The sequence below is a fragment of the Hippoglossus hippoglossus genome, chromosome 12, assembly GCF_009819705.1.
Source record: "Hippoglossus hippoglossus isolate fHipHip1 chromosome 12, fHipHip1.pri, whole genome shotgun sequence".
In the NCBI taxonomy this organism is placed as follows: domain Eukaryota; kingdom Metazoa; phylum Chordata; class Actinopteri; order Pleuronectiformes; family Pleuronectidae; genus Hippoglossus; species Hippoglossus hippoglossus.
This window is the reverse complement of record NC_047162.1, coordinates 9,156,713-9,166,063: the sequence shown is the minus strand read 5'-3', so window position 1 is coordinate 9,166,063 and position 9,351 is coordinate 9,156,713. Positions and strand designations below refer to the sequence as shown.

The 9,351-nt window shown below is 41.9% G+C and overlaps 1 protein-coding gene across 4 annotated transcripts in view; it reads left to right on the top strand.

Moving 5' to 3' along the window:
* The first annotated feature begins 6,783 nt into the window (after positions 1-6,783).
* The window catches only part of sema4d (sema domain, immunoglobulin domain (Ig), transmembrane domain (TM) and short cytoplasmic domain, (semaphorin) 4D), a 42,297-nt gene continuing 39,729 nt past the window's right edge, over positions 6,784-9,351 (top strand). For 3 of the 4 annotated variants that reach the window (XM_034601450.1, XM_034601447.1, XM_034601448.1), the window contains exon 1: positions 6,784-6,921. The gene's annotated coding sequence lies outside the window, so the exon portion shown is untranslated. The remainder of the gene's footprint in view (positions 6,922-9,351) is intronic. The other variant, XM_034601451.1, reaches the window with a different exon arrangement.

Below are 9,351 nucleotides of genomic sequence, written 5' to 3'. Positions count from 1 at the left end.
CTATGAAACACAGAAAGTGCCCAGCAACCACCAACAACTATTTTCTTTATTTTTAATCAAATGTTTTAATCAAATGTTAAATATCTCCATTCATTAATTATTTATTATAGGGGAAGGTTTAACACATCATGAGGTCATTTCATCAACTACCATATTAGAAATGTATGTAAAATAGTATTATAAGAATAGGTAAAAGCAAAAAAGGGAAAGAAATGCTTGATAGAACAGGAGGGTTTATCCTGGTGCTACTCTGTTGTTTATTTTCCAGATTCTACTCCTTTTGGTGGTCGAAACAATAACACCTGAAATGATAAAAAACCTGCACTTTCTTTCTTTTTTTTTACTGGTAGCCTCAAATATGAAAACATGATGTTGAAGTTTGGACAATGGCAGCATTTCCTCCTGTGTTTTCTTGTGCACAAGACCTTAATCTCATAGTGCTGACAAAATATCAATGTCTTCTATTCATAGCCGATACGACATACCTCTCAAAAGCAAAGAGGTGGAATAATTGTATTTTGTTGCTGGATTACACAAAAGAAAAGTGAAGTTTATGTTTCCATAGCTCCGTACCAGTGCAGCAGAAGGCCTCATGTGTCTATGGTGCATGTCAGGTAGGCTATTTTTAAAACCATCCTGATTGCACTCGAGGTCAGAGACATCACACAGTTACTGCTGGGCGCAGTTAGATTGTATTTTGGGAAGTGAAAGGATCTTTTCAGAACAAATCTCTCCCCACTAGTGTCATACTCACTCTGTCTTACAAGTGTAATACCTTCATGGTCCCATAAGTCGCAGCACAGATGTGTTCTTTACGTCACTACAACACAAACTGCGCAGATGGGCACAATTGTAGGATTTCAATAAACATTAAAGTGACATGTTTGATATTCGCCACTAGATGGTGCTGCATTGACACAAAACTCGCACAATACTCACGTTACTTCCTGAAGTCAATGAAAGAAATAGAAGAACCAAACTGACCAGAGTTTATACACTGACTTACCAAATTATTAGGCACACCTATAGCTGACATAGCATTATACATGATTGTGTATTCTATTATATCTCATTCAGTCAGTTCAGTTATGATTTTTATATACTCACGTTACTTCCTGAAGTCAATGAAAGAAATAGAAGAGCCAAACTGACCAGAGATTACACAAGAACGCGTGAGAGAGAACCTTCATCTGTCTGAAAACAGTCACTGGCTTTAATGAATGTGAAAATCGAATTACTGATAGTTTACCTCTACTCCAAGGTACAAGTTGTTTTTGTGTTTGTTGACTTCTTGAGCTTCACACATCTAAGACGGCGTTTTCCTGTGGTGTTGTTTAAACTTCACGTAAAGAAAAATGGGTGCAGCGGTTTTTTGACACAAACACAAATTTATTTTTGAAACTGATGGCATTGGTACATTAATCGTACATCTTCTTTCACTTCTTATTTCCCATCTTCCCTTTCTGTACGTCCATCTGTCGTTTCCGTCTCCACACTTTCACCAGGAAATAGTCTTGTAGGTAAGTTCCTGTTGAGCCACTTCTGTTTCTGGATTCGAGGCATCTTTTTGTAATCCACAGGGGGTAAAGGAGTCCTTCTGAGTTTGAACCGTACTTTTACCTAGTAAAAAATATTTGAAACATAATTTTTTAGTAAATGCTTAAACTTACATTTTTAACTCTTAAGAAAAATATTTTTTAGATAGTTGAATGCAAAGCTGTTGACCTTGGGACACAGGGAGTCTGAGATCATCTTCTCTTTGTGTAGTTTTGTAATTTACCTGTTTGTCATACTCTTTAGGCATCATTTCAATCCATTCATCCAATCCCTCGTCTCCTGTGACGGAGATGTTGGCATCAGTGGAGGCTTCACCCATCCTCATCTGCTTTGGTAGATTACTCTCTTCAACTGGATCCATCCTATCTCCTTGGCTTTGTAACTAATAAGGAAAACCGAAGGTGGATATCAGCAAAGTGTAATTTGGCCAAAACATGGGGTCAAAATGTTGAGCCACTTCCGTTTCTGGATAGTTGAATGCAAAGCTGTTGACCTTGGGACACAGGGAGTCTGAGATCATCTTCTCTTTTTGTAGTTTTTGTAATTTATCTGTTTGTCATACTCTTCAGCCATCATATCGAACGACTCATCTAATCCCTCTTCCTCTGGAACAGAGCTGTTGGCAGCAGTGGAGGCTTCATCCATCATCTGCTGAGACTTTGGTGGATTACACTCTTTAACTGGATCCATCCTCGATCTCTTTGGCTTTGTAATTAATAAGGAAAACAAAAGGTGGATATCGGCAAAGTGTAATTTGGCCATTTCTTCCAACCGAGGACATTGTTGTTGAATTGTTTGCGTTGTCTGTTTGTAGTTGGTCATTTTTCTGCTGTTTTTCTATGAGAAGAGACATAAAAAAAACAGGGGGTCAAAATGAGCACTGACTGGACACTGGTAACTGGTGAGGAGGCCTGGAGGTTGTGTGGAGGTGGATAAACACCTGGCAGGACAGAATAGGCTTCATTCACCCCACATCTAGCCATCTCTTCAGGATCTAATTCTTTAAACTCTGCATCCAACCAATCGTTCTACTCCTTTCTTTCCTGTTCTTTTGAGACAGAGCTGTCGGCAGGACTTGTGCTATCTTTGTTATTAAAAGTGGTCTCAAGTGAAGAAGGCTGCACTGGATCCAGCCTTTATCTCTTTGGCTTTGTAACTGTGAAAAGGAAAACGAAAGGTTGATATCAGCAAAGTGTAATTTAACCATTTCATCCAAAATATCAATGAATAAAAACAGCTTCTCTTTATTCCACCCAGTCACCTTCCCAGTTCACCTTTTTCTTTATTAACCAATATTTGACTGCTAAGTTTTTATCGCTGCTATCTTTTTATGTGTGTTTTACGTTTTATGTCACATGGATAATGTGTCTAAATGTGATATAATATGTTGTTTTTGAATGTGACCTGCACCCTGACCGGTGGAGGACCACATTTTGCTCCCATGTTTTCTGTAACGTGTGTTATGGATGTGACAAATAAAGCTGAATCTAAATCTGTTAAAAATTTCACAAACTCATAGATTTCAGTCCTCTACACATGAAATCTGATTTGTTTTCATCAAGATCCATGAATTATCCATGATGACATTGAAGAAGGAACACAAACACTGAACAGTAGATTCTATATTGTGCACAACCTTAAAAATCCAAACCTTAGAAATCCCATTTCAACCACCCACTAGTGGGCGCAGTTAATTAATATTTTGGGAAGTAAAAGGATCTTTTCAGAACAAATCTCTCCCCACTAGTGTCATACTCACTCTGTCTTACAAGTGTTATACCTTCATGGTCTCATATGTCGCAGCACAGATGTGTTCTTTACGTCACAACAACACAAACTGCGCAGATGGGCACAATTGTAGGATTTCAATACACATTAAAGGGATGTTTGATATTCGCCACTAGATGGTGCTGCATTGACACAAAACTCGCACAATACTCACGTTACTTCCTGAAGTCAATGAAAGAAATAGAAGAACCAAACTGACCAGAGTTTATACACTGACTTACCAAATTATTAGGCACACCTATAGCTGACATAGCATTATACATGATTGTGTATTCTATTATATCTCATTCAGTCAGTTCAGTTATGATGTCACAAGAAATTGTAGTGTGTAGATATGTCATGTATTTTGACTCAACAATAAAAGTAGGAAAGTCAGCTTTAAATGGCACAGGCCATGGGTTATCGCTTAAATGAGAAGCACGCAGAACTGTCTGTCCACTTTTGTGCAAATGTGTGAAGGTGTCTGGTATGAAATAGGCAGGATGGCCTGCTTCCTGAGAAACTATTTCTATCCAATGGGTTTCAAACCACCTGCTCAACAACAATCTTAGCAGGTGTGTGGAAAAGAAGAAATCATATGAAAGCTCTGTTGCAGTTAATTAAGATATTGTGTGTGCTGTGTGTTGCTTTTTCAATTCTTTAATATGAGCTCAACATGGTGGAACGTATGGTGTAAATCCTGTCCTGTACCAGTTGACACACACATGCACTCTCCCCTTTGACTGATCTCAGACCAGTGCTGGCCTTTCCAGTGTTGTGAATAATTGTGGCCTGCCTTGTAGCATGGATACACCAGCTAGGACTCTAAATATATCACACTGGTGTGTCTGAAGAGCTCGGGCACGAAGATCATATACTTACACTTGAAATATACACCTTGCTCGTCCATTGTGTGTGTGTGTGTGTGTGTGTGTTTTTGTGTGACTTTGTCCATGTTACATTTACATTTTGGGCGTCTATCTGATGACGTTATCGAGAGTGGCATTAAAATAGGGTTCACTGTGAAGTGGATTTGCGTCTCTGTGTTTGCATTGGCCTCTTTATCCAACATCTGCACTTTGAGCATTAACATTTCATTCAAACGCAGAGCTACAGTAAAGTAAACGCCAACAAGTAACTTTAAGGAAGAACACACTGACCAGACAAGAAGGGCCCACAAAGACAGAGACATTTCTAGAAAACAGACACGTGAATAAAATAGGTCTTCGGGAATACATATCGTCCTAAGTGGCAACAAATCATTTTAGCTCCAGTATTATGTTTGGGTTTCAGCACACATTCCTCCGTCACCTGTTTTCTCTTAGCAGCACATGTCAGAGAGCGAGTGAAGATAAACCCAGCTGCTTTTCGTATTCATTTCAGGCAGCACTTACCGTCCCCTTTTAACTGCAGCCAGCCTTCAACTCTAAGCTCTCAAATCACCAGGGGCTGATATGAATATAAACAATTTGTAGTTTAGCCGATGATGCCTGGGAGGGTTAGCATATTTAAGGATGTGGCTTCATTTGACTTAAAAAAAAGGACATAATAGACTTATTCAAGCTCAATTGGGCAGGTAAATTTCCCTACATTTGTTATTCAGTGAGCCCACAAAGCAGCCACAGAGGTACGTAGCGACGCTGTTCTGTCTTACGCCAGCAGCAATCTGTCTTTGACTCAAAGATGGTATTGTATTTGGCCCGCAGTGCCATGGAAAGCCCCACACCCTCCTCCTCCGCCCCCTGCACAATAAGACAAGGGTCAGCCTGTCTTCCCTTCCACTGTGTTTTTGATTCACTTCTCCTCTAGGAAAATGTTGTGTAACCTTTGACCTCCAGCCATGACTTTTTAAACCCACTGGCTCCACCCACAGAGTCTCCTTCAGCCAGCGTTTCAAGGCAGCTGATTCCTTACCACGACTGAGGACTCAATGTCCTTGGATGTCTGGTAAATCTGGGAACTTCAATGACATGCTGATCTGGTTTGGGTTGATTTTGATAGAACTCATATACTCAGACATATCACTCTTCAGTTTTCATTGTGATTACCACACAAATGTACCAAAGGATTTGAAACAGCATTTAAATAATAGTGTAAAACTAAAATGTAAATGAAATTTGTGAATACCAGTATGTGTGATATGACTTAAATACCAAGAAAAAAAAAGACTTTCAACAATTGGTCAGATATTTGGAGCTCTGCAAGATGGAATTTGGACCTTGATGTTCATAAAATCCTGGCTACGACCTTGTTCTTCGTGTGAAATACAAAGTGAGTGTGAATTGTCATCACCCTTTTGTCATACTCTTCAGCCATCATATCTATTATCTATTGTCTATTATGGTTGCAGTGGTGTTGGAGGAAAGATCCAGGTCACAGGAGCAAGAGTCGCAGCGCAACAATGTAAAACCACCCTACTACAAGTTCAAGTTCTGCTTTTAAAATGTAAGAGAATAAAAGTACAGAGGTTTTAAGAGCCTATTTTCAATCATTTCCAAACAATTAAACTCAAAGTAAGTGCAGAATGGCAATTTATGATGTTATATAATCAATACTGAATTATTATTATTACAAATGCATTGACATATAGACAGCATTTCAGTGTTGTAGGTGCAATTATTTCCACACAGCACTCACAGCGCCGCCAGCTAGCAGGTGGGAGAGACAGCTAGCCGGCTGCTTGGCATAAGGCCGACTGGGAGATGACACTGGACTCCGCAGTTCCTCCGTATCTTCTCTGGAAAAAGCGCATGTGTGAACGCAAATGTCCGAGGGAGACGCCTCGCAGTTCCTACGGACTTTCTCCGCCTGGCCTCCTATAAAGTCTAAGAAATCCAGGAGAAGTCAATGTGAGAACACAGCAGGGGATTCAACCAAGACAGACGCAAAAATAGAAAAAAAGAAAAGAAAAGAAATATCTCCCAGTGAAAAAGATGAACCTCCCGCTGCGTTGTGCATGTGTGAAAGGTAAACTCTGTAGCCAATTCACCGGATTTTACCCGGGGGTCACGTCTGAAGATGTCAATAGACTAAAAGTGAAGCCAAAAGCATCTTGATCACCCCCTGGTGACTGGCAGCAGTATAGGTCATTAATCCCACCTGTACTTACAACAGTCTAAATACCCCTCCTTTTTTTTGCTTTCTAACTGTTTCCTATTGGTTGCATACAATTTGGGATTTGTAACTTGTAAAGCACCTTTTAATTGTGTTTATTATTATTATTATTAGTAGTAGTAAGTAGGAGTAGTATTAATTCTATGGTTACATTTTGTACTAATAATCTAACCTGCAAAGTTCTGCAAAGTACCTAAACCTGCCATGTAGATGTAATGCAGGAGAAGAATATTACTCCGGGTTGAATGTGTTGAACTTTGTGGAGGCCACTTTCCTCGGTGCACCACCGCCTCCACCCTGAGCCCTCCCCCTGTCTGTTGATATCACAGCCCGGAGAGGTTTGAATCCACTCTGTGGCCCCAGTCGCCGCCATGCTGAGCTGAGGGAGAGCGAACTCACCAGACCTCTGTCACGCTGCTGCTGCTGCCGCTGCAACACTCCACCTCCACAAACACCGGGACAAAGAGAGGAGCTAACCCCGCGGTGAGTACCACGCCGGCGGCTTCGGTATTCACAGTTTGATTTGCGCCTCGAGGAAAAGTAACGACGACGCGTTTTGGTGCGTGAAGTTATTTCATCCTGCGCCCCGCTCCTCCTGCTCCTCCTGCTGCTGCTGTAGCTCGTACTCGTGCGTGCTGTCGCGGACTCCAGCTGCACTTGTTGCACTGTGCCCCCACCCACCGACACTCACACGGCACGAAAACACGCAAATTCATCACTTTCTTCCTGAACGTCTTCACTTTGCCGCGGTTGAATACTTTCCAAAACCTCCCTCGCGACGTTTCCAAAAGCGCAATTGCGTTAAAAAAAAAAACTAAACACAGAAACTTCCCCATTGCGCCGAAGAGTCCACGCCGTCGCTGTCCTTGAAGCGTAAAATAACTCGCGAATATAACATTACGTTGCCACGCAAAATCTTTTTAAAGATCAAATTCGCTCTCGCCCCCTCCCCTCCCCCCCCCCACCCCACTGGCACCCTTTCTTTCTGGCACCCGAGGGTCACTCAGGGGTTTCCACCCTTGGCATGCATAAATCAAGGGTGCTCCTTTTGAGTGCAACAACAAAAGAGCTGCACTGACAGCGCTGCGGCAACATAACCGAGGTTTATACGAGCACTGCTCCGAGCACCGAGGGGAGTAAATACCTGCACCGTGCACGGTTGTGTCTCCAGTGCAGCTGGGGCCCATCACTGCCTGCCCATAAACCTCTCACCTGCACGCATGTCCAGTCTGAAGATGTCGTGGCGCTGTGCGGACCTGCAGGGAGCAATAAGAGGCTGTCTGTCTGTCTGTGTGTGTATGTGACCTCTCTTGGCTCTGTGCAGTGTAATTTAACAGAACACCATCATCAACCTTGGGTTTGAACACTTCTGAGACACAAACACAGGCCGATGTCGTCCCAGGGTCAAGGTCTTCTGTGTTGCATGGCTGAATTGATCATATGAGTAGTTGAGGGCTGTATCTAGTGAAGGTTGTTATCATTCATTTGCTGATCTTTCCTGGTCTACTGAAAAGTGCACGTAGCAGTTTCCCTGAGGGCAAAGTGATTGGAGATGTTCCAATACCATTTTCCCTTCCCGATATCGATTCCAATACCTGGACTGCATATCGGCCGGTACTGAAAACCGATCCGATACCAGTGCATTTAAAAATTATAGCAACTTATATAACATATTTTAACAGTCTTGTGCAACTTTCCAGTGTGAAATGTTGCTAAATTCTGTTCTTCCTCGCTTCTCTAAAAACAGGACTTGCCTGTGGCAGTGCAGTACAGTGCAGGTGAAACTAAAGATGTGGTATCTGTTCTGTACATAGATTTGCGTACTTGCCGACGTGCCATATTCAGCGGTTATCAGAGGCATTTCCGATGCTGGTATCGGAACACCTCTAGCTGTCAAACTGGTTATTTTGTCCAAACAAAGGTCTAAGTATAAAAGAACCAGCGTTGGAACCACTTAGAGGACACATTCAAATAGTGTTTCAGATCTAAAAAAAAAAAAAAAAGTTGGTTTATGATTATTCTCTGTTACTTGTTTTGTCTTTGAAATAGGCCTGGCTGATAAAACAATAATTAACAACTATAATTATATATTGATTCCATGCTTATCTGTAGAGCACCCATAATTGTTTTAACGTTCTACCTCAGATTTCATCGTTCATCTAGTATAGTATAGTTTAAAATTAACTGCAGTTATAATCTTGTGTTTTGTTCAACCGATTTCCAAGAAACTGTAATAGTAATTTTTCAGTATATTTTCTTATTCTAAAGGTCGATTGATTTATTGATTAATAAAGAAAATACTTAGTTTTGGTATACTAGTTTCAGCCCTACTCCTTATACTTGTGAAACGACACCATTTGCCTTCCCTCACGCCCTTTATCGTTTTAGGAGTTGTATAAAAGAGAGAGCTTTCTTCACTTAGGAGCAAAGGAACGCCCCTCACATGATATACAGGCTTAGTTTACATTGCATAAGCACTGTGGAATTCTGGAGCATGCAAGCTATTTAGTTTGTCACTAAATACAGCTCTTGTGTTTCCCACAGCTTCGTTAGTGACATTAACCGACCCCGCCTGTCCCTCCTCTCCGCTCAGCGTTTTCAGCGACGTGCATGGGATATGACATCTCGTCCCTCGTGGCCTCAATAACTCATTCTTCTGCCTCATCGAGTTTGATTCCACAGGTCCTTCCCTGGGTTGCTCAGGGGGGCAGCCACCCGGATCTTGTCAATATGATGGGGTTGGCTGGCCGGCGCTCCGGTGGCACCGGGGCGAGCCAGAATCATGTCAGTCAGACCCTCGAGGGGGGGCCCGGCAGAGAACTAGCCAGAACAGGATATTGCTGTGTGATCATTCACCAGCAGCAGACAAATCATTAAACCGCTGCGTGCTGCTGAGCCGCTCAGGCATTTCTG